Raw genomic sequence first — 23,530 nt, forward strand, 5'->3', positions numbered from 1 at the left:
CCTTCAGCAATAAAGAACCTTCATGATCTTTGAATTCCAAATCCATTACTTTGTTCTGAAGGATGCTGCAGGCTGCTGGTGGGAAAGGGCTCTTCCTCAAAGTTTGCTCTTACCTACACATCCTCCCTCGAGCTCCTGAAATCACCATTAATATCTTGGCATGTGAGAGACGGCCCAGCCTGCTCATTTTACAGATGGAGATATTAAGACCCAGAGAGGGAAAGTGACTTGCCCAAGGTCACACAGCAAGCTAGGAGCAGAGTTGGTCTACTAGGCCCAGAACACAGGTCTCTGGGCTGCCAAGCCAGTGCCCAAGCTACACCATCCTGGTAAGCTGACTTCCTTCCTTAGATACTTGTGTCAAGGCGCTGGCTGACTCTGGCTGGGCTGGCTGCCACAGGACCTTGGTTTGGCTTCAGCCAAGTTTCCCTGCTGCCAAAGAGGGAGGACTCTGACCTTGCTGACCCGGCCACCTAGGGGGTCTGAGAGCTGGACAGGAAGGAGGATTCACTGTGCCACACAGAGGACTTGGCCGCATGTCAGCCCCAGGAAATTTCGGCTCTCAGCAGAAATCCAGAGCCAAATCCCACATCCCCTAAAGGATCTGGTACCCACATTTCCCAGAAGGAGTAAGAACAGGAGTTCAGCAGAGTAGAGCAGAGACCTCTCCCCCAGCGGGTCCCGGGGACCATGGCACGGTGGCCCCATGGAATCCAGGAGCACCCTTAGCACAGAAAGACCCGGCTTCCTCTGGGGCTGAGGTGAGCCGCTGACAGAAGCATCCATTTCTGCCTGTCCCAGGTCAGGTAAGTCCAAGCTGGAAGCTCCCATATCTCCCTATAGCTGGGAAAGATGACACTTAACTTGTCTGCCTCTTCCCCTTCATCCATAAAGGTCTCCTTAGCTCATTTTTATAGTCTTGGCTGTTTTTCAGAAATTAGGCAAATAACCAAACGTGCTTTGAGAATTTGAAGGGGAATGCCTAGGGATGCCAGAACATGCCTTCCCCTCCCCACCCCACCCCCACGCCTTGAACGTCATCCAACCAGCCTCAGGTGATTTGGTCTTGAGCACAGAATGGCTGGCAGTGGACATGGGTGGACCTGGGATGTACGTTGGGAGACTGAGGTTTATCTCTCTAGGAGACACATCCCCTGCAATTGCAGGTGCCCCCAGGATCAAGTTCCCCTCCAATACGCTGCCAAACATGGGCCAGTGAGGGGAGCAGACCCAGGTGGAAGCAAAAGAGGAAGAAAAGATGGCAGAACAGGGAGAAGGCAGAGGCTTGGGGGGTTAGCACGGAATCTTTGAGTGGTGAAGTACCATCATGGGATTGATTGCATTCTGTTCTCCTGGAATTGGAACATCCCTCTCCACCTCCTTAAAGACCCAGAAATTGGAGCAGCAGCAGGCTCTGGTTAGACTCAAGGGAGAGCTGAAGGCAAATTAGGAGACTCTAGTATAGTCTAGAAAGGATGCCACAGTAATCTATATTCATCACATGTATCTGACTCCTGTCCTCCTGGGGTGGACTTCAAAAACTCAAGAGCCGATTTGGGTTTTGTCCTGGTCTAGTGACAGGTCTCAGTTTAGATGCCACCTCTTCTGGGCAGAGTGGGTTGGGTGCCTGCTCTGTTTCTCCTGATTATGGCGTTTATTCCCCTTCAAAGCTTAAGGTAGCTAGCGGACTCCTTTCCCAGTGCACTGGGAGCCCTTGATGCAAGACCTGTGACCTGTTCATCGCTTAGTCCGTTGTTGCATCTCTAGGACCCAGCATGTGTGAGTCCTAACCTCAGGGCATTTTTTGAATGGTTGGCTGGTGAATGATCTCTTACAAAACTTGGGATCTCAGACCTCTGCTCAGGAAGCTCTCTAACCAGAGATCCCCTCAAAAGCAAAGCCTGAGACAGAGGTTTGTATTCAAGAAGCTCATTAAGAAAGGTTCCAGGAAGTAGGCATGCAGGGCAGGAGGGGAAAAACAGAGAGGGTCAGAAGGCCAAGGCAAGGATGCTGTGTGGAGTTGGCCACCAGTATGGCCAACTGGACTTGATACCCTGGCACTTTTGGGAGAGCTTTAGGACATACCTATCAGAGCTGCCACCCAGAGGATGAAACGGGGAAGCAATAATCCATTAGTTTCCGTCCCCTGTGGTCAAAGGCATTCACTTCCTGGTTGGGCATGTGTGAGTACCGGGCATCCCATGAGATGGTATTAGAGGAGCTTTGGCAGAAAGGGAGACAAACAGGGCTCCAGCCAAGGTAAGGGGCTGTTAGGTTGCACCTGTGCAAAGCTATTGCTGCCTTTACAGACCTGGCTCCTGAAAAAGTGGCTCAAGTGGGAGGTGGGGGTGAAGGTTTTGAAGTGGAGCATGAGGGGGTGTCTGATCTATAGATCTTTCCCTTTCTAACCAAGGTGCGGATGGGGAGCATCCTTAGACCCAGAAAAGAAGAACTGCTAATAGCTTTCTGCAGGACCAGGCTGGAAGGGCAGGGAGCCCCCCATATGCAGGCTGGGTGCTAGCTATGTGCTCATTCGGGCAGATACGGAGATCACATCTAGAGCCACCATCCCTGTCGTACCCCCACATGCCCTGCTGTTGCAGGAACAGATCCTGCCCCGTGGAGACGCCTCTATCCCCGCTCCCCACCCCTGCCCCCCGCCCTAGTCATCAGCCATCGGTCCTTGGTGGGAGACTGTGATTTCCTTAATGCCTGCACCAGCCTCACTCAGGGAAATCAGCTGGAGGGATAGAGGAGCCTGGGGTTCTGAGTGCAGAATCAGGGGCATTCGTCCTTTAACCTATCTGTGTAGCCCATCGGCACAGACAGTGGAGAGCAAGACCCTCTCTGGTCCCTACATCCCGAGGATCCGTCCTTCTAACCACCCTTACTCAGCATTTCCTTGCCACATGGTAGACAGTCTAAGCTAACGGTTCCCAAAGTGCTGGACCAGCCACCTCAACATCACTGAGAAACATCGTAGAAACACAAATTCTGAGATGCTGAGGATGGCGCCAAGCAATCTCGGCTTTGGGAAGCCCTCCAGGGGATTCCAAGGAATGCTGAAGTCTGAAAACCACTGGCATAAATGAATGGGCTTCCCAGGTGGCATTAACAGTAAAGAACCCGCCTGCCAATGCAGGAGACATAAGAGACCTGGGTTCAATCCCTGGACCAGGAAGATCCCCTGAAGGAGGAAATGGCAACCCACTCCAGTATTCTTGCCTGGAGAATCACATGGACAAAAGAGACTGGCGGGCTACGGTCTATGGGGTCGCAAAGAGTCTGACATGACTGAAGTGACTTAGCACGCACACACGCAAGTGAATGGTGTCTGTAATTACACACAGTAGCCCTCACGCTTGCCTTCCAGGTTGGATGGCCCCTGCCCATCAGAAGTGTGGGGGGACATCCAAAAGCGTGGTCAACTTTGCTAGGAAAGCACTTTGAAACTCCACCTGGGCTCTAGCACAGATAAGAGCGTGACCTATGGGTCACCTCCAAAGATTACCACACCATTCCACCCTGTCTCCCTAGGGAGAGTGAGCAGTCATACTAGGGAGAGTAAGATTAAGGATAATGGAAAAAATCATAGTAGTTACCATTCTTATTGGACACTCAATATACAATAAACACTTTGTCTCCTTTTATTCCCATGAAAAACCAATCCTATGATATAGGTTCTGTTGTTCTACCTTTTTTGAAGATAAGGAAGCGAAGGTACAAGTTCTCACAGGTAGCAAGAGGTTAGCAGCTGGACTTAGCCCAGATCCGTCCGGTTCCGGTGACAATGCTCACATGCTCATAAACTCTGCTGAAAATGGTTATATGCATTATTTATGTAATATAATAGAAAACTTTTAAATAAAATGTGTACATATCTATGTACATATATAATACACACATATATAAGCTATATGTATTAATATATGTGTGTATAGGCAAATATATAATTGCATTCATTCATATAGTCATTTTTTTTTTTAATTAGGGAACAAGATTTCAATGTCAAAATTCTGCTGAATAGCAGAGGGAGGGATAATCTTATAAAGTGATGATACTTGGCTTCCCACCTCACTGCTCAATGTGTATTTCCGGGAAGTGATGCAGTGTCCCAAGCATTCTGATTATAAAGCCACAAAATGAAAGACCGTGGTGGGATCAAAAGTAGGGACAAAGAAAAGGCAGAAGGGGTGATTAGAGTGGCGGTGGGGGGCTGGGGGCGGTGCTTGGGCAGGCACAGCGAAGCTTAGGAACCAGCTCAAGATGAAAACCAGAGGCCACAGGGACCACCTGGGTGATGTCGGGTGGGCTGGGCCAACAGTAGGGAGCAGTGGGGACTGTGGTGAATTGCAGAGTGTGACCTTGGCTGCGGGAGCTGGTGATAACCCCTTCCAGCCACGGGCATCACGTGAGAACATGGGTGATGCTGGATCCTCCCATTTCTGAAGAGATGGAGGACATCAGAGTTTTAAGCAAAATCTCCTGCTTTATAAATTTTATCGATGAATTTTTAAAAAACATTATACAGGCCAAAGAACCCACTCCCACCATCGTGAGGGCTGTGTTTAACTCTCTGAGGGCTGCTTCTTGGCCAGTTCAGAAAAGAACAGGTCCACGTCATCTCTGATTCAACCATCACACTTCACTCCTCTGGGTCTGTGAACACCAAAACTGTATAATTTATCACTTGTTTGTTTGGGATTTGTCACTTGTCTCCCATCACCCACCCAACCATAATGGAAGCTCCAAGGGACAGACTTTCTTCTCTCTTGTTCGCTGATGTTTCCCAACCACCTGGTAAGATACCTAGCGCATAGTAGGTGCACAGTAAGCATCTGTTGGATGCACCACGGCTAGAAAAGAGTCATTTGTCCTTCCTTTCTAACAGGCCTGCCAGGCGAGCTCTCCCCGGCCAAGCAATACTATTCCCCCTCCCCAGGGGCATGTTACAAGCCGCTCAGGATAGATGGGCCAACCAGCCCTCAGCTTCCTTCTCTTTCCTCTTAGGGTGTTATGGCTGGTGGGAGGTGAGAATGGGGAGCCCCGAGGCCCTCAAACCAGAGGTTGGGGCTGAACAAAGCAGATCTGACAGAGGTTAGGAGAGAGAGAGACGGACAGACCAGGCAGCGGAGAGAAAAAGAGAAAAAGAAAAATTGTCCCATGCCAACAATGGTCAAAACGCGTTATTAGGGTGTCCAGGAAATTATAGCTTATGTCCATTAGTTCTTTCAGGGTTAATATTGATGCAGATATTATTTCTATCCACGGCCCCATTTATTTGAAATATTATGACTGGGAGTAGCTGCCGCCGTGAATCAAATCAATTGATGGAGTAGTTAGCTGTGCCACCAGGGCAGCCTGCCCGCCCCCTCCCCCGCCGCGAGCATGAAATATTATGGAGATGGTTCCTTAAAGTGAGCACTTTATCATCATTTGTCTGCAGGTCCCCGCTAGGACCGCCTTGCCCGGCTTCCCGTTGGGCGCGGAAGAGCTGTCATAACTCAATCAGGCGGCTAACGCGCCGCCCCGGCACCTCCAGCCCACGGCGGATGCCGGGAGCCCGCTGTCAGCCGGTGGTCCCTGGGCCCGCCCCGCTGCTGGCCACGTGCGGGGGAGAGATATTTTTGGAGGCGGAATGGGAGGCCCGTTACCACCTCCCATGCCACTTACCATTCTCCAAACACAATTTGTCATTTCCCACCACCAACCTTTTGGTCACACTGTTTTCTCAGCCTGGAGTGCCTCCTCCCCCGGGTCTGTCTGCCAAGATGCTATATGCTCTCAAAACAGGATTTGAGATACAGATCTGTGGCCGGGTTCAGGGGCCACATCGGAGTCCCTGTATTCTGCCACCTCCAGGGACAGCGTCCTTCAGCTGTCAGCTAATAATACTAACAACAGTAATAATAATACTTGAGTCCCACCAGAATTCAGACCATCTGTGCAGGACTGTATGCTCATGGTTGGCAAACTTGTTCTAGCAAAGGCCAGACAGTAAATATCTTAGGCTTTGTGGGTTGCAGGGGATCTGTTACAACTACTCAATTCTAGCCTAGGCGTTGAGTGACGGAATGGGCATGGCCTGAATGGGCGTGGTCTTAGTTTGCTCTGTTTTATGCGATTATCTTATTTAAACGTCTCCATAGCCTTGGCTCAAATGATACCTTCTCAATGAGGGCCTCCCTGGCTATTTAAAATTTAACTCTTGGCTTTCCTCAGCCTGCTTTCTTGCTTCATTTTTCTCCATAACTCTTAATCACATGAAGAAAGAAAGTAAAAGTGTTAGTTGCTCAGTCCTGCCTGACTCTGTGACCTCATGGACTGGTAGACCATTAGGCTCCTCTGTCCATGGAATTCTCCAGGCAAGAATACTGGAGTGAGTTGCCATTTCCTTCTCCAGGGGATCTTCCTGACCTAGGGATTGAACCCAGTTCTCCTGCATCTCAGGCAGATTTTTCTTACCGTCTGAGCCACCAGGGAAGCCACGTATTTTGAGATATATATTTGTTTTATTATGTTGCTAATATTAATACTGGGATTCCCTAGTGGCTCAGAGGGTAAAGAGTCTGCTGCAATGCGGGAGATCTGAGCTCAATCCCTGGGTCAGTACCACCATACCTACCACTAGAATGTCAGCTCCATGAGGACAGGGACTTCACCTGTTGTGTTAGTCGCTTACATTTCCAGTGTCCGGCACAGCAGCTGGCACATAATGGGAATAAAATGGCCCCATTGAGGTAAGTGCTAGTAATAGCCCCATTTTTTAGAAAAGATTTACTTATTTTATTTTTTGGCTGTGATAGGTCTTTGTTGCTGCACAGGGGCCTTCTCTAGTTGCAGCCAGCAAGATCTACTCTCTAGTTGCGGTGCTCAGGCTTCTCATTGCAGTGGCTTCTCTTGTTGCAGAGCACATGCTCTAGGGCCCACAGACTTCAAGGCTGTGGTTTCTGGGCTCAGTAGTTGTGGCCCACAGGTCTAGTTACCCCTAGTGGCATGTGGAATTTTCCCAGATAAGGGATCGAACAGGCATCCCTTGCATTGCAAGGCAGATTCTTAACTACTGGACCACCAGGGAAGCCCAATAGCCCCGTTTTTCAGATGAGGAAACTGAGGATCAGAGAGCTTCAGGCATTGTTCAAGGTCATCCATCTGGGAAGCATTCCTAAGCACAGGCTTGAATCCTTACTGAGGTTTTATTTTTTTGTTTTCAGTGTATCAAATCCTTTTTGAAGCCCTTTGGGTAAAAGATCCTGCTTGAATTACCCTGGTGCAGGTGGAGAAATTGGCTCAGAGAAGTGACTTATTTCAGAGGTTAGGTAGCTGGCCAGTTGTGAAGTAGAGAATTGGACCCTCTTCATCAACGTCCATTCTCTTGCCTCGCTGGCATCCTTGTTATCCTAGAATTTGTGGTTAGAACTGAGAACCCAAGACCTGGGAATATCTGGTGTGGGGGAAGGTGGGCAGCCCTCTGCTTGCCCCTCACTGGCTTTGACTTACCGGTGAGCAAGGTGAAATCATCGCCTCCATGATCACGCGTGAGGACCTCAGAGGCTCTGGGCTGGGGGCAAGGATGCTACAGAAGACTCTCCCACTGTTCCTCCTCGAATCTCCATGCTCCCAGGAGCCCCCCCTCTCCTTCTGCCTCCCATGCCAGCAACTTCTTAACCCCAGCTTCCGCTGCCACTCTACCCTCACCTGGGGCAATTCCTCCAGCTCTTCCTCTTTAGAGTCTTTGCATCCTTGAACAAAGTCTGGGGGGAAAAAAAACACCAAACTTCTAGCAAGTGCTATTAGGGGCTTCCCTTTGGCTTTAAGAAGCAAAGCTTGAAGCGCTCCTCCTCTGGGCCTGGACCACCCTGGGGAGAGAAAAGAGAAGTGGTGAAGCCCACTTGGGAAGGATCTAAGCTGTCCTGCCACACCCCTTGGGCAGCCCTGGGACACCTGAGGATATATGGCCATTTCCAGCCACCTTCTCAAACAGAAAGCAGTAAAGTTCGACATTCCCTTGCAGAAAATCCAGAATTCGACCCAGAGAACTGTAAGATGCTTAGAAACTGAAAATTAATTTTCTGTGTCAACTTGGCTAGGTCATGATACCCAGTGTCTGGTCAAACTCCAACTCTCTCCTGACCTCCAGCCTGCCAGCCTGCCCTACAGATTTCATAGTTGCCAGCTCCCACAACTGAGTGAGCCAATTCCTGCAAATAAATCTCTCTTCCTGTATCTGTATCTGTTGTTGTTGTTTAGTCGCTTAAGTCATGTCTGACTCTTTGTGACCCCCACGGACTGTATCCTGCCAGGCTACTCTGTCCATAGGATTTCCCAGGCAAGAATACTGGAGTGAGTTGCCATTTCTTTCTCCTGGGTATCTTCTCGACCCAAGGATCGAACCCAGGTATCCTACTTGGCAGGTGGATTCTTTACCACTGAGCCAAACTGGATAGCCTATATCTATATCTATCTATACCCATCCTGTTGGTTCTGTTTCTCTGGAGAACACTGAATAATACTAATGCTAATAAACAACTCTAACTCTTCATTAAACAGAAAGAAGTACTAAAACTCAGAGAAGGCAATAAACTTACCTAATGCCACACAGCAGATGAATAACCAAGCTTAGATCCTTCAAAAAGCCTCCTAGTCTATAATTCTTGCCCTCTACTGAGGGGCTGGGGTCCCACCTCCACACTTCCAAGCCTCTCAGTCAGGTGGAGGGCAGAGATCATAAGTGTTTGAAGAAAATTAGCTCCTCACCAGCAGTGGGTGGGCGAGGAATGAGAAATCAAAAATTCAGTGTGAAAATACAGAAATCTAGCCACAGAGCCAATTTTCCATCGCACTTAGCAACTCCATTTGATGTGATAGTTTGCTAATAAAACATGAGCATTACGGTAACATAATATTTTAAGTATCCATTAACTAATACGTAAATATAATGGAACCTTATGGAAATATACTTAAGCTGTCACCAACACCCCTAATGTAATATGCATGATTTCCAAGGCTATTTATAACTCCTTGGGTTCACTCTCTCCCCAGTGACTTCACGGGCTCAATCAAAAGAGGATCTTGTTTTCTCTCCCCAGCCCTGTCTCCGCACACTCTACCTGCTGGCTCCTCTCCTCATGGTACTGCGTGGCCCTGACTAATACCTGTTTGCCCCAAAAGGGCCAGACACGTGATTGGGGCCCAGCCTGCCGGCCTGGAGCCAGTGATCTGGGGGCCCCATGCTACGTGGGTGATGAGAGTTGTCAAAGAGGAATGGCAAGGGGTTGTGAGAGGAAAAAGCAGGGAGGCTTCTCGGAGGAAGTGGTGCTTGGGCTGAGGAATGGGGGATGGACAGGAGTCGGCTAGATGATGCAGGGCAAGGGGAGGGGAGGGAGGAGCCTCGTGAGGGATCCAGAAGGGCAGAGGCTGAAGCATGAAGAGCAGGGAACATTCCTTCTGGGAACTGCATGGAGTCTGGATGCTGAGGCAGAGATTAGGAGGGGCAGAGAGTGGCGAGACAGTAGGTTGGACCGGTGAGAAGGGGTCGGGCTGCAGAAGGCCAGACGACAGTGGGAGATGGTCCTGAAAAGGGCCAGAGCAGGCACCCAGCTGTGCAAGGGCCCGCAATGCTGTTCCCACTCACACTGGCCATTCTGACACCACCAAGCCAGCAGCTCACTGATTCTCCAGACACCAGCTTGGTGTGTGACAAGTCAATTCTGGCCCTAAGTACTTAGACTAAGTACTGAGTTCACTTAGTACACTAAGTACCTAGACTAATTCTGACACTAAGTATCAGACTCACAAGTTCAAGGACTCAGTCCCACAAGGCTGTCCCTACTTCCGGTATCAGACACAAGTTTTGGGTTCCCAGGGTCCCCATACTTCTATCTGACTTGGCTACAAAGTCTAGGGGAATCCCACACAGAAAAGACTTTAGGGAGATCCTTCACTCACAATTACTGGTTTGTTGTAGAGGTTATAACTCAGGAATAGCCAGATGGAAGAGGGGCATGGGGAACGGTCTCAGGGGGGAGGGTGTGTACAGAACTTCCATACCTTCTTTGGCACAACCTGCCATCACTTCAGTGTGTTTACAGACTCTGAAGCTCACTGAGTCTTATTATTCAAGAGTTTTGGCAGAACTTAACTTTGGAAAAGACCCTGATGCTGGGAAAGATTGAGGGCAAGAGGAGAAGGGGACAACAGAAGATGAGATGGTTGGATGGCATCACTGACTCAATGGACATGAATTTGAACAAACTCTGGAAGACAGTGAAAGATAGGGAAGCCTGGCACGCTGCAGTCCATGGGATCACAAAGTCGGACATGACTTAGCGACTGAACAACAACAAAACCTTCAGCAACAGCCCTACTTCCAGGAACAAGGTGGTGGATGGGGCTGAGTTCCAACCTCCAATCCCTTGGCCTTTCTGGTGACCTGCTGCTTTCAGAGATTATCAAGGGGCTCCATCCTGTCATCTCAGTATAAACTCAAGGGTGCAATAGGGAGTCCCTATGAATAACAAAGGGCATTCCTGCTACCCAGGAAATTCCAACAGCTTCAGGAGCTTTGTGTCAATAGCATGATAGACTTGGAGGAAGGGGAAAGGAGATAGCTCCAGCCCCTTTCATCTGGGGGCTTGTGTTCTGAGCTATGTTGAAAACAAGTCTGAACCCCTAGCCTCCACTCAAACTGTCTATATAACCTTGGACACCCCTTCTCTGGGTCTTGACATCCTTCTATGAGCCTGAAGTTGGGGTGGAACTCTCAAGACTGCCTAGGTCCTGCCTTCTCCCCATTCTGCCATCACACCCAGAAACTCCTGACTGTGTTGGCAGAGGACTTGGGTACCAACATCTAGGAGATCATCACCTGCAAAGTGCAGAACAGGAATCACTGTTGGGGGCATCGCACTTCTGCCAGAAGTCGAGTGATGCCTCTTCCCTGCATCTTATGTAAGGGAGTTCTATGGATCTTTGAGTTTGGGTTTCCCCAGAAGCAAATCCCAAGACAAGGCTTTGAATGTGAGCATGTGAAGAGCTTGTGGGGTAGGGGACGCAGCAAAGGTGTAGTGAGTTATTGAACTAGTTACCACAGTGGGCACCCAGAGTTTACTCTCCCTAGGAAATTAAAAATTCTGCCTTAGAACTGCCCTATGAAAGGGTAAGGCAGCTGGGGAGCTGTCCTCCAAACCTCATGAGTCACTGGTGAAAGAGGTTTCCCTCAGGACATTGATGCCGCAGACAGCCCAGCCTGCTAATATGCACAGCCTGAAAGGCCCTCCCAAGTCTTGGAGAACAGTTCTCAAGCAAACCCATCAGATATTGGCAGTTGGGAGCTGGCCAGGGCAAGAATAAATAGTCGGGCTGTAGGATATGGACCAGACACCAATAGGATCACCCACAATGGTTAAAATTGAATGTTTTCAAATGACTGCACAATCTTACTGTATTTTTGAAAGACATATTTGAAGGAGGCAAAGAAGAAATGCAGTTATCCTTGTATAACTGTGGGAGATTGGTTCCTGGATGCCCCACTCTCTGTAGATACAAAATTCCAAGGATGCTCAAGTCCAGATATAAAATGGCATAGTTTTTACATGTAACCTGTGCTCATCCTCCAGTACACTAAATCATCAACAAAGTCAAGTTTTGCTTTTTAGAACTGTCTGGAATTTTTTTCCCAAATATTTTCAATCCATGGTTGGTATATTTTTTGTTTCCATGTATACAAAACCCGAATATACAGAGGGCTGACTGCAATTGACAATCTCCATTTGACAGATGACGCCACTGTGGTTTCAAGAAAAGAGTGACTTTCCCCTGCTGGAATGGTCCCTTTGGCTTCTGTGCATCTCCTTTGGCTGAAGTACACTTTCCCCTGTGTAGCCTTTTCCTTTGTTGACAGATCATTCACCCTGAGCTGGAATCCTAGATTATTATCAACCACTAAGATTTTGGGGGTTGCTTATTACTGCAGCACAATCCCACTTATACTGACTAATACACACCCTGGAAAAAAAAGGGTAATTTAAAAATAAAAGCAGTTATTACACGTGGATATGGCAGAAAGTAAGACAGTAGCCTGCATATAACTGACATTTATGGAGCAAACAATGCTTTTGTGCTAATAGGTTGGTACATTTCCTGGGAAGCAGTTTATTTAGAAAGTGGAGGGTCAACTTGTTTTTCTGATTATTATTCAAAGGCGGGCTACAGAGAGAAGCCTCAGTCAGTCTTCTTAGCCTCTATGATGGACACTCTGTGCTTTTAGGGTACTGTTGGGTTGACTAGGGTGCACTTGACCATTAGGACTCTTGACTCCCCTCTAAAACCCACATCTTAGAGTCTTGAAAGGATTAAGTGTCACTGGGCATATGCCCTAGTATATCTCCTTTATGACTCAATTGCAGGACACATTACAGCCATCACTGAGAAAGAAAAATATCTGGTAAACTCTGATGTAATGTCTTCAAAAGAGTGAGAGGCAACGATTCACCAGAAAAGTCTTTTGTTGCTTTTGAATTTATCATATAGTCTCAGGTGTTTGGGCTTCCCTGGTTGCTCAACAATAAGGAATCTGCGTGACTCAGGTTTGATCCTGGGGTTGGGAAGATTCCCCTGGAGAAGGAAATGGCAAGCCACTCCAGTATTCTTGCCTGGGAAATCCCATGGACAGAGGAGCCCGGTGGGCTACATGGGGTTGCAAAGAGATGGACATGACTTAATGACTGAGCACACACACCCAGGGATTTGGCAACTTCTCCTGCCTTTGGTTCATTCTTGGCAGGTGCTGGACAGTTCTTTCCAACATATCTCAGTAATAAAAAAACAAGAACAATGTCAGCTCCCTGTGCTATCTTTCGTCTTAGGTTCCATAATGCAGGTTGTTGTGGAACATTCCTTCACAAGGAAATAATATATCGTGGTTGCTCCAACAATAAGTATTTGCCTCTCTAATCCCAGCTGCACGGCTGCCGTCTTATCTCTGCCTTTCTGCACACACAGTAACTTTTCATTCCATTGCTGAATCATAGTCTGATCTTTTTGAAGATGTGTAAAGCGGCAATTACACTCAGGGCGAGTCGTACAACAATGCCGAGCTCTCCACTGATGCGACAACAATGGGAAGGGCTATGAACATGCTCGCCAGGAGATGACAACCGCATCATGACAGCCACTTGGCCAGTGACTTGAGACATCATCATTTGTGGGATGGGGCCCGATTTCAGAAGGTGAAAATGAGATAATAGGAAAAAAGCCATCTTAGAATTGATGAAATCGGGTGGTAAGTGTCTGTTGTGGAGTGGCTGTGCATCTCATTTGGGGACTGATTACTATTTTTTTTTTCAGCACAGGTGGGGATGTGCATGCGTAAGGTGGCTGCAGGGCGGGAAGTGGGACCCGTGGAAGGGGTGGGTGGTGGTGGGATTTGGGGTGCTTGGGGAGAAGTGTATCTCAACCACTAGCCTTCTCGGACCTCGCCTTCAGAGACACAGCAGACTGCGTCCTTTTCAATCCACCAAGTGTGGATCTGGCACCTACTATATACAGGCACCATGTGGGAGAAGGGGACGAGGAAGCAGCAGAACTGAACATGAAGTGGCCGCTGTCCTCCTGGGGCCCTGGGCCCAAAGGGGAGACAGGAACCCGCACACACAGCAGGGTGCCTGTGGATTAACCCGAACACAACCAGTGACTCAGACAAGGGCTTGGAAGCCTTGAGGGTGCCGCTGCGGTTTCACCTGGGAAGGTGTCCTGGAGGAGGAAGAAAATCAGCTGAGCTTTCAAACAAGGAGGATTAAAGCGTGGGATGTGGGGTTAGGTGGGTGCTGGACAGTGGAAGCAGGTTGAGCTGAGGGGCAACAGATGTGAATTGGGGACTGAAAGCTGGTCTCCATTAACTTAACCACCTGTGGGAAAGCTCTAGAACTAGGTCCAGACCCAGGCCCATGACCTAGCCTAGGCTCTGGCTCCTTTCCAAGCTGCATGGGTACCTATACACACAGAGACAGAGCCTGGGTAGGTACTAACACCCAGGATCCTGTCTCTGCCTAATGGGGCAATCATACACGCACACATGCACGGGTCCACATGCTGGCGTGAAAGTGCGTATGTGTACAGGGAGGAGCTCTCTGGTGTGTGTGTGCTCACACACTTGCTTCTGCTGCGGTTCTCTTGAGCAGCCATGCACACACACTGTGGATATGTCCGTGTGCACACATGTGCGTGCACATAAAGAGGCACACCCACATGTGTTCATGCATAATCTCTTGCTGCTATTCTTTGGGGCAAGCACATGCATGTACACAAACAGGCATGCATGTACACACAGGGGAACACATAGCCATACCCTCACAGACACACACACACATGCAGTCTAGGTGAATTATTTGTGAAAATAGCAGCAATGAATCCCTTCCCCGTGTTTACATTCTTTGTAATCTCCCTCCTCTACATTGACCTCAGGTTTAACCCATGTGACTAGATTTGGCCAGAGGGAAAGAAGCAAATACAATGCAGAGAGAAATTGAAAATTTGAAATTGAAATTAACATTTGCTATTGATGTACTGGGAACCATGTGAATCAGCCCTGGATAACTTGCTGGAAGCTTAGTGGGTTTTCCTTGTAGCTCAGTCAGTAAAGAATCTGCCTGCAATGTCGGAGACCCGGCTTCAATTCCTGGGTTGGGAAGATCCCCTAGGGAAGGAAATGGCAACCCACTCCAGTATTCTTGCTTAGAAAATCCCATGGACAGAGGAGCCTGGTGGGCTACAGTCCATGAGGTCGCAAAAGTCGGACACGAGTTAGTGACTAAACTGCCACCACCAAGAGTGATCCAAGCCACTCCTTGACTTCAAGTCAGCTGCCAGTGCCAGAGAGGGGAGTGATGTCTCTGTAGCCCAACCTCCAGCAGAGTCACTAGCTGCCCAAGACACATGAACAGGCTCAGTAGAATTTAGCCAAGCTCAGAAGAACCTCCAAGCCAACCCAAAAAATGGTGAGCAATTATAAATGCTTGTTGCTTTAGGCTATAAAGTTTTGGGGCAACTTGTTACACAGCACAAGCTAACTGATACAAAGAGTCACTCACAGGAACATACAGAGACATTCCATACACACTCCCACACTCACACTGTACACAAGAGCACAGAAAGGTAAACACACACATTCTGGTGATCACACACAGAGCACATACACGGGCATGCATAAACAACACACATACAGAAGTAGACCTATAACACATGACTCAACACATACACACGTATATGTAAACACTGCTCACTTGGACAGATGCCTCCATGTGGATTGACCACACTCTGTGAGCAAGTGAGTGGCCATGAGCCTTTCCCCTTCATGCTTCCTGGAGTCCAGTTGGCTGAGCGAAGGCAGTGGTCCTGGGAACAAGTATCGTCCAACCCAGCCAGGACTGATGGTCACACTGAGGTCCCACTCTGAGAGGAGGCAGAGCACGCTTCGATCTGTAAGCACCCAGACCACTGCAAATCCTTCTCTGTGACCACCTGCACTGTCCATCTGTTTCCCTCTCATTTCCGGTTGCTAAGCCTTGGGCTCAGGGCACAGAAACACTGTTAGAGGCTCACTACCTCCCTTTCCAAGGCACTCCGATGCCTGCGTATGACTCAGACCCCCTCCTACTCTGGAGTCCCAGGGCTCTGGCAGCCTTTTAGAACTAGTGTCAGCCAAGTTCCATCATGGAGACAGGAGTGCTTGAGTGAGGGGTGATGATCGAGGTCCTTGCTGCCCCTAGAGTACTGTGCCTCGGTGTGTCTCCTGGCAGACGTGCACGTAAGCAGAAACAGGGATTGGAAGCGCACAGGTGCTCACCGGTGCAGACCCTTCCAACTCTCTCTCCTTTCTGCGGAATGTCTGTTTGCCCCTCTCCTCAGAAATATGCTCTTATGCTTCCTTATACAACATGTACTTCAACTTCCTACACATTTCCTGCTTCTTCTGTCTTTCTGGGGACCATCCACTTGCTCCTCGCCAGCCCTGTGCCACCCTCCCACCCCTGCCCTGGTCTGGACCACTATGAACACTTGCCTGGGAGATGGCCCTGATCTCCTAACTGACCCCTTACTCCAGGCACGGCCATTTCATCCTGTTAATGGGATCTTCTAATATGCAGAGCTGTCCCTCAGTGACCCAAGGAGGAAGTCAAGCCCCTTAACATGGTCCACAAGACCCTTGTGATCCTCGTCTTGAGCCCCTCTCCATCAGCTCTCTCTTCACCCTACCTCATCCATCATCCCTGGGTCAGCATTGCTTGACTCTGCAGTTCCTCTGGGCCCTCAGTCACCTCTGGGCCTTTGCACCAGCTGTCCGTGTGACCTGGAATGCCCTTCTTCAATGGCCTGCAATGCACTCCAATCACCCGTTTGCATGCTTAGCTGTTTCTGACTCAGCTTAGCTGCCATCTCTTCTGCAAGGCTTCTTTGAATTCTAAGGCTGGGTGGATTCCCAGTTTCTACCATGCCCAGTACTTAACAGACTGTGACAATTAATTGCTTAGTTATTTGCACACACACCTGCATGCAGTAAAACAGGAGATCCTTGGGGGCAAGTCCTGTGTTTTGATGACCATTTGGCCCCCAAGTACTTACCTGGAATATAGTAGGCCAGGAGTAAATGTTTGATAAAGGAAGGAAGGAAAGGAGAAAAGAAAGGGAGGGAGAGAGGGAAGGAGGAAGGGAGGAGAAAAGCTCAGGAAACATTGGAGACTATGTCTTTGGCCCAGTGTGGTGCCGACGTTGGTGGACGGGCGCCATCTTCATCCCCTTAATAGAAGGGTGATGCATGCAACTCGCATGCCCTGAGCTGCATCTCCTTCTGGGCTAAGGTCCTCCCTCTGGGCAGAACCGCTCACCTCTCTGAGATGACAGCTCTCCTGGCACCTGCCTGATCCACCCCAGACTCACTTATGTGTCAGGCACTTCAGGGGACATCTGCTTCTGTTACATCACTCCTATTCAAGGACTCAGGTGCCAACTGGCTGGCTGGTGCTGACCACAGGTGGGTTGTGACCTGCGTGCCAGGAATATAACAGAGTACAGGCAGGAGAGGCACCAAGACCCAGATCCTGCACTGGGAGGGCCCCCGGCTGCAGCAGCTGAGGCTCCGCAGCACAGGTAGCTGACTCTGTAGCACAAGGATTTCAGGTCAGAGACGAATAGGGACTTCTAAAGGAAATGCTCTGCTCTCCATTTGTTTAAGTCAAGAATTTATTGCAGCCCATATATCTGAGGGAGTAGGTGTCCAGGGGTTGAGGGATGACTGAGGTGTGACCCGTGGCTTCTACCCACATGCAATCTCCTGGCTTGTTAGGTATGTGTGAGTCTTACACCAACATGCCAAATACCCATGAGATGAGGGAATGTGTGAAAAACATCAGGCAGCTGGTACCAAGCTCTGAACTGAGACAATTTCCTCCCAGCTGGAGAGATGGGAAAGACATCATAGGAGAGAAGAGGTTTGAGCAGAGTAAAATTGGGCTAAACTGAGGTTAAATTGTGGGCCTGGGTCATGTTCTAGTTAGGGGGAATAGTAATACAGATGTCATTTATCTAGAACCAGAGGAATGAGGGATGCTGTCTCTACCTTTTCTCACATCAGGTGTGAGCCTCCAAGCAAGCCTGCTGTGCTGATATTAATGCTTCTGTTTTATAGATGAAGAAGCTCTGGACCAGAAGGTAAGAGATCTGGCTGAGGCAGCTTGTCTTAGAGCTGGGCTTTGAAATGAGGGCTTTCCAGCTCCAGAGCCTGATGTGTTAGCAGGCTACTGCTGTGTAACAAAGCATTCTAAAATGTGAGGCTTAAACAATAATAATCTTTTATTATAATCTCATGGTTTGAGGGTCACCTGGGTTCACCTAGGTGGTTCTCACTGGCATCTCTCAAGCAGTTCTTTCCTGCCTGACACTGGTGGGGCTGGAATCATCTGCAGGGCCCTCAGTGGCGTGAGATGGTGGCTGACTCGTGGGCCAGACGCTGGGACAGGGAGTGTCTTCAGGCACATCTCCCTCCACCTGGGCACTCCAGCATGGTGGCTCAGGACTCCAAAGAGGATGTCAGGTGGATGGTATTGATATTCATGGTCTGGACTTGGATGTCACCTAGGGTCACCTGATGTGGGAAAAGGTCGAGGCAGCATCCCTCATTCCTCTGGTTCTCAACAGGACACCAAAGTAAACTATCTCAAACCAGCTCTTGCTCTCACGCCCTCTCATGCAAAAAGCATTCAGCACCATATTTCCTGTCCCACATACTCTTCGAGAACCTGCCCACTCCCCCAAGAAGAGGTGAATGCTAAATAAAGAGTCCTCCCCTGGAGCCTGAGGAGGTGGATAACTTCATGATGGCCTTGGCTGAAGCAATGCAGTACAGGTGACCCTTTTTGCCTCACTTGGATTCCCTTATGCCCAGAGATCAAGAAGCAGGGCAGAAGAAATGGCATCTGATATGGGAAGTTGGGCCAGAGACCAACTGAGCAGCAGCAGAAAGTTTCCCTTGACGAAGTGAGAAAAAGCTGCTTCAAGGATGCAGACAACAGCCGCAAGTCATGAGCTAGGCGGCAGAAGTGTCTACAAAGAGGTGGAGAGAGAGGGGGGCCATATAGCAAAGAGCTGCAGACTGGTAACCAGGTCAGAGGGTGGGGCAGAGACAGGGCACATCCAAGGTGAAGTCCAAGGTCTCGGCCTAAATAACCTGGGGCCTGGGGGCCCAGAACCAAAGTAGAGGGCATGAGAGCAAAAGCTATTGAGTGAAAGTCATACGGTGCATGTTGGAAGACTGCCCAGAGGAGGCAGGATTGTAAGTCTGGATCTTAGTGGACTGGGGCAGCAAAGGCAGATTGCCGGGACTGAGGTGCAAGGGGAAGCCATCAGCGTGGTTGAGCCCAGAAAGGTCGAGAGAGCAGAGCATCTAGACCAGATAGCCAGAACCCGAGAGCACTGGTGTTTGGAGGTGGTGCCAAGAAAGAGGAGTAGGAGTGGCTGATCTGAAGGAAGGACCTGGGAAGACCTCTCTGACCCCAAGACTCTGGGGAAAGTGGAAGGGTAACACTTATTTAGCCCAAGAGACCCATCTCTTCAAGTCCTCTGCAGGCCCCCACCTGTCTCTTCTTCACTGGATCTGATAGCTGACCTTTTCGGTTGGCGTCAACTCTATCCTTAGAGTATTAGCAGCCTCTGTGAAGACAGACACCATGTCACAGGCATTCAGGGCATCACCAGTAGTCTTGGCACCCAGAGCTTGGTGTATGCAAAGAACTTTGGTTGAATGGATGTGAAACACGTAAGCAAGGGTCTTCTCTGAGAGTTGAGGGCCTGGGGCTCCCCCGGGTGCTCAGACAGTGAAGAATATGCCTGGAGTGCAGGAGATCGGGGTTCGATCCCTGGATTGGAAAGATCCCCTGGAGAAGGGAATGGCTACCCACTCCAGGATTCTTGCCTGGACAATTCCACGGACAGAGGAGTCCAGCAGGCTACAGTCCATGGGGTTGCAAAGAGTTGGACACGACGAGTGATGAACACACCCCAAACTATCTCCCTCTGGCCTGAGCTCCCTCCACCAAACTCCCCAAAGCAAGATCCCAAACCACCCTTCTTCCCCGAGATTCTCATGGTACAACAGAAGCCCAAAAAGGGACGTGATTCTCTAAGGGGTCCCACAGATAGATAGTCAAGGCCTGCAATGGGCCTGGGAGTGAATGACACCAGGTCACCTCATGCCCAACAGCCCCCAGGGTTGTGACTTAGAAAGACTGGGAGAAGGGAAGCCTGTCCCAGAAGGAGTGATAAGGGGACGGCAGGCCTTCCTCATGAAGGGGACGCTCCATCCCACTCCTCACCAGAAGCAGCCCTGGGCCTGGCGGCCAGAACAGCGCAAGCAGAAGCTGAGGCAGGATGGGCCAGCTGATGGCTGGAGCGCCAGCCGGAGCGCCAGGCTGGCTGAGGCCCCTCCCTTGGCAGCGGCGGCGCCTCCGGGACCTTGCGGCAGGCTGATCTGCTTGCAGACCCTGGGTCCGAGGGCGGAGGGGAGGAAGGAAGACATTGCTGTGGTTTTGCGGCCAAGGAGGGAACATACTTAGGATATTTAGGGGATGGACAGGGAGCGGCCCCACTCCCCCCAGGCCTGCCTGCCAGCGCTCAGCCTCTGGAACATGCCATTTGCGAAATGTCTTCATTTTGGCTCAGTCGTTGGCCGGGTTCCCGCTACACTCATTGAGAGCGGGAAGAGGGGGGCAGGAGAGGGAAGGTGAGGGCCATAGAAGGGAGCCAAGGGGGATTGGAAACCTGGTTCCCCAGAGCATGCTGTGCAAAGAAAACACCCCGGGGCCTGCCAAAGCCGGCTGCCACACGGCCTGTCGCCACCCCACATGGCTCCCCAAACCCCTCCCGCCACCTCACAGAAAGTCACATTTCACTCCAGCCGTCCATGGCCCGGTAAGGACATACCTCGAAGCAGGCCCCCGAGGTGTGGAGTGGGCTCCGTATGTGTCAGTCACATTACAGAGCCTGGTTACAAGGACGCCAGTGCAAGAGCCCTGTGAGGCTGGGCACCTGGCCTGCCAACAGTAAACCTCTCAAGTCAGTCTGTACTTTTATAGACCATAGCTTAAAGGTCCCAGCCACTGTGAGCCCTGGCTCCCCTTGCTAAATTGTAATTTTCAAACACCTTGATTTATTGCTCGAAAGCCCCTGACTGTTGCCGCAGACACAGGATTTCAGAAATGTCAGAGCTGGCAAAGAAAGTGCCAGACTGCTTCCTTCCAATTGCCTTATTCATTGACGGAGAAACCGAGGGCCAAGGAGGTGCCCAGAGCAAAGTTGTTGTTGTTTATATTGTTGAGTCTCTAAATCATGTCTGACTCTTTGTGACCCCATGGACTGTAGCCCGCCAGGCTTCTCTGTCCATGGGATTTCTCAGGCAAGAATACTGGAGTGGGTTGCCATTTCCTTTTCCAGGGGAATCTTCCTGAACCAGGGATCGAACCCATGTCTCCTGAATTTGTAGGTAGATTCTTTACTTCTGAGCCACCAGGAAGTCCACAGTGAAATTAGACACCTGGAAATAAACTGTAGATTGATATAAGGAAATATTGGCATTGGTGGAAAGTATCGACTGTGGGGAGAAGAAATAAAGTTTAGAATCAGGTGTACTTTGGTTCGAATCCTCACTTTGTCACTTTAGCAGCATGATCTTGGGGAGTTACTAAGTTCTGCACCTCAACATTCTCATCTATAAAATGGGAATTAGCCTGCCCATCACAGCGTGAGGATAATGGACTGAAACCACCAACCACCGTCCATGGTGACTGGCATGTAGCAGGTGCCCAAGAAACACTCTCTCTAGGTATCAGATAGACACCTGTACTCCTGCCATCCCCCATTATTGATTCTTAAAGAATTCGAGAACTGGCCATTTCACAGAAGACCCAAATCCATGGGATTTTGTCATGCGATTGTGACACGGCCTTATGGAGACAGCTGGAGCCAGGCCTAGGGACGGAACCTTCCTCCAGAGAGGGCCAGAGGGGACCAGCAATGGGGAGAGGGGGTGTCAGAATGCCCGCCTTGCTCAGGTACCCGAGCCGTCACCTGATCGGGCGGATTCAGTGGTGGACTGCTCCGCCCGTGGCATCGGAAAGTAGAACCCTGGCTGCGAGTGTGGAACAGAAGATTTACCTTAAAGATACCCCGGTTGGGGCCCGATAGAGATCAGCTGGCATTTCGTGTGGCTGAAAGAGTGGCAACTGAATCCTTTGCCCCGCCTGACCCGGCCCCTGTACCAACGCTGCAGATCAATTTCTATTTTTTCCTTTCTTCTGTAAACAGTGGCGCTGAGGCAGGTCTGCCTGGATGGCTTGCCCATGGGCCCGCCCCCGAATCCGTGATCGTCTATGGCAGATAATGCTGGCTTGAATGTGCATCCTTTCCCCATTTTCATTCACACTGAGTTTTTCTGGCACTATAGTAATGAAAAACGAGAGAGGGAAGAAAGAGAAGGGGTTGTGGGGTTGGGGCGGGGGGAGGTGGTGATGGGAAGAGCCATCGATATGAAACATCCCGGCTCACTTTCTGGGCAAACAGCTGCTTTGTGTTTAGAATTTGGGGCTTGACTGGATTTCAAGGCAAACCGCAGCACTGAAGCAAGCCTTTCTTCTCTCTGCCAACAGGCACCCACGAACGCCTAAATTTAGAAGCTGGCAATTGCCCTCCTGTAGGATTTTAGGGGAAGCTCAGGTAATACAAACTATCTCAGATCAGAAAGGCTTATGATCTCTTTCTGTTGATGGAGTTGGCGGGTCTCCCTGCTGGTCGCACATGGTAAGGGGTCTTTAGGGCTTCAGCTCATACTCAAGAGGTAAAAGAGGCTTCCCACCCTGGAAATGAAGATGACACTCTCTGTTTTGAGACAGCCCTTCTCTGGGGATCACCTGGAGCTCATCTGCCAGCACCACCACCCCCAGACTTCTACACCCGGGCATCCGCCACGCGTCTCCTGGCTCAGAGCTGGCTGGGTGGGGGCGCTTGCTCCATGTAGAGGGCCTAGCACGCATATTCCCACAGAGAGACGTAAAATCATATTTTAAAGGAGGTGGTGAGATTGGGGAGAAAGAGATAAATGAAAAAATATATATATCTGAGAAAAGAGAAACAGAAATGATGGGGGTGTGTCTGGACCAGGCATCACCCATATCGTGTGCACTTTTATGACACATTTACCCTGAGTCTGTGGTTCTGTCATGCACCTCTGGACACCAGTGTCCTCCTGTGCCCTGCGTGGGGGTCTCATCCTCTTGATACTTACTTGCAGTGGGACAGAAGAGAGAAACCCACCATTTACTCCTTCCCCACACTCACTTCTTCCTCGTAAACCCAGAAAAAGGAAGTTGTGGAGTAAGGAGAAAAGGGTGGCTGATCTTTGTGTGAGCTTTTGAGTACATTTCTTAACTTTTCTGGTCTCAGTTCCCTTATATGAAAAGTATGGATAATAATACCCTCCTGCGTCCCAGGGTAAAGATAAAATAATGCTGATAGAGCACTATGAGAAGGCATTCCCAATATGCGGGAGGGACATAATGAATGCTGGTTGTTATGTCATTAATGTTATTACTACTGACCCATGGTTTGATTTGTCCTCGCTGAAATATGAAATACAGCAGAGGAGGCTAAAGGAATTGAACGAAGACAGCATCTGGTGAAAACTAAGTGGTACAGACAAGAGTCACCACAGAGGAGGGGCTGGATAGTAAAGAGGTCTGCCTGGAAGAGGTGAGAGTTAAGGGATAAGGTAATGTGGTAACCAAGGTGCAGACTCTGGGGCTAGACTTCCTGGGCTCCTACTCCATCTCTCCTCCTTATAAGCTGTGTGACGTTGGGCTAGTTATCGCACCTCTCCGTGCCTCAGTTTCCTCATCTATAAAATAGAAATGATCGCAATAGATATTTCTCTCATACTGTTGTTGCAGGGGTCAGATGAGTTCATCGGAGCGAATCACTTAGAATCACT

General features: G+C 49.7%; 1 long non-coding RNA gene across 1 annotated transcript; it reads left to right on the top strand.

Moving 5' to 3' along the window:
* Positions 1–682: 682 nt before the first annotated feature.
* LOC122690594 lies at positions 683–22,224 on the top strand. Its single transcript, XR_006340055.1, has 3 exons — positions 683–806; positions 17,630–17,706; positions 22,194–22,224. It is a non-coding gene; the product is annotated as an uncharacterized LOC122690594 (long non-coding RNA).
* Positions 22,225–23,530: the final 1,306 nt, after the last annotated feature.

Source organism: Cervus elaphus, chromosome 4, assembly GCF_910594005.1.
Source record: "Cervus elaphus chromosome 4, mCerEla1.1, whole genome shotgun sequence".
Classification (NCBI taxonomy): Eukaryota; Metazoa; Chordata; class Mammalia; order Artiodactyla; family Cervidae; genus Cervus; species Cervus elaphus.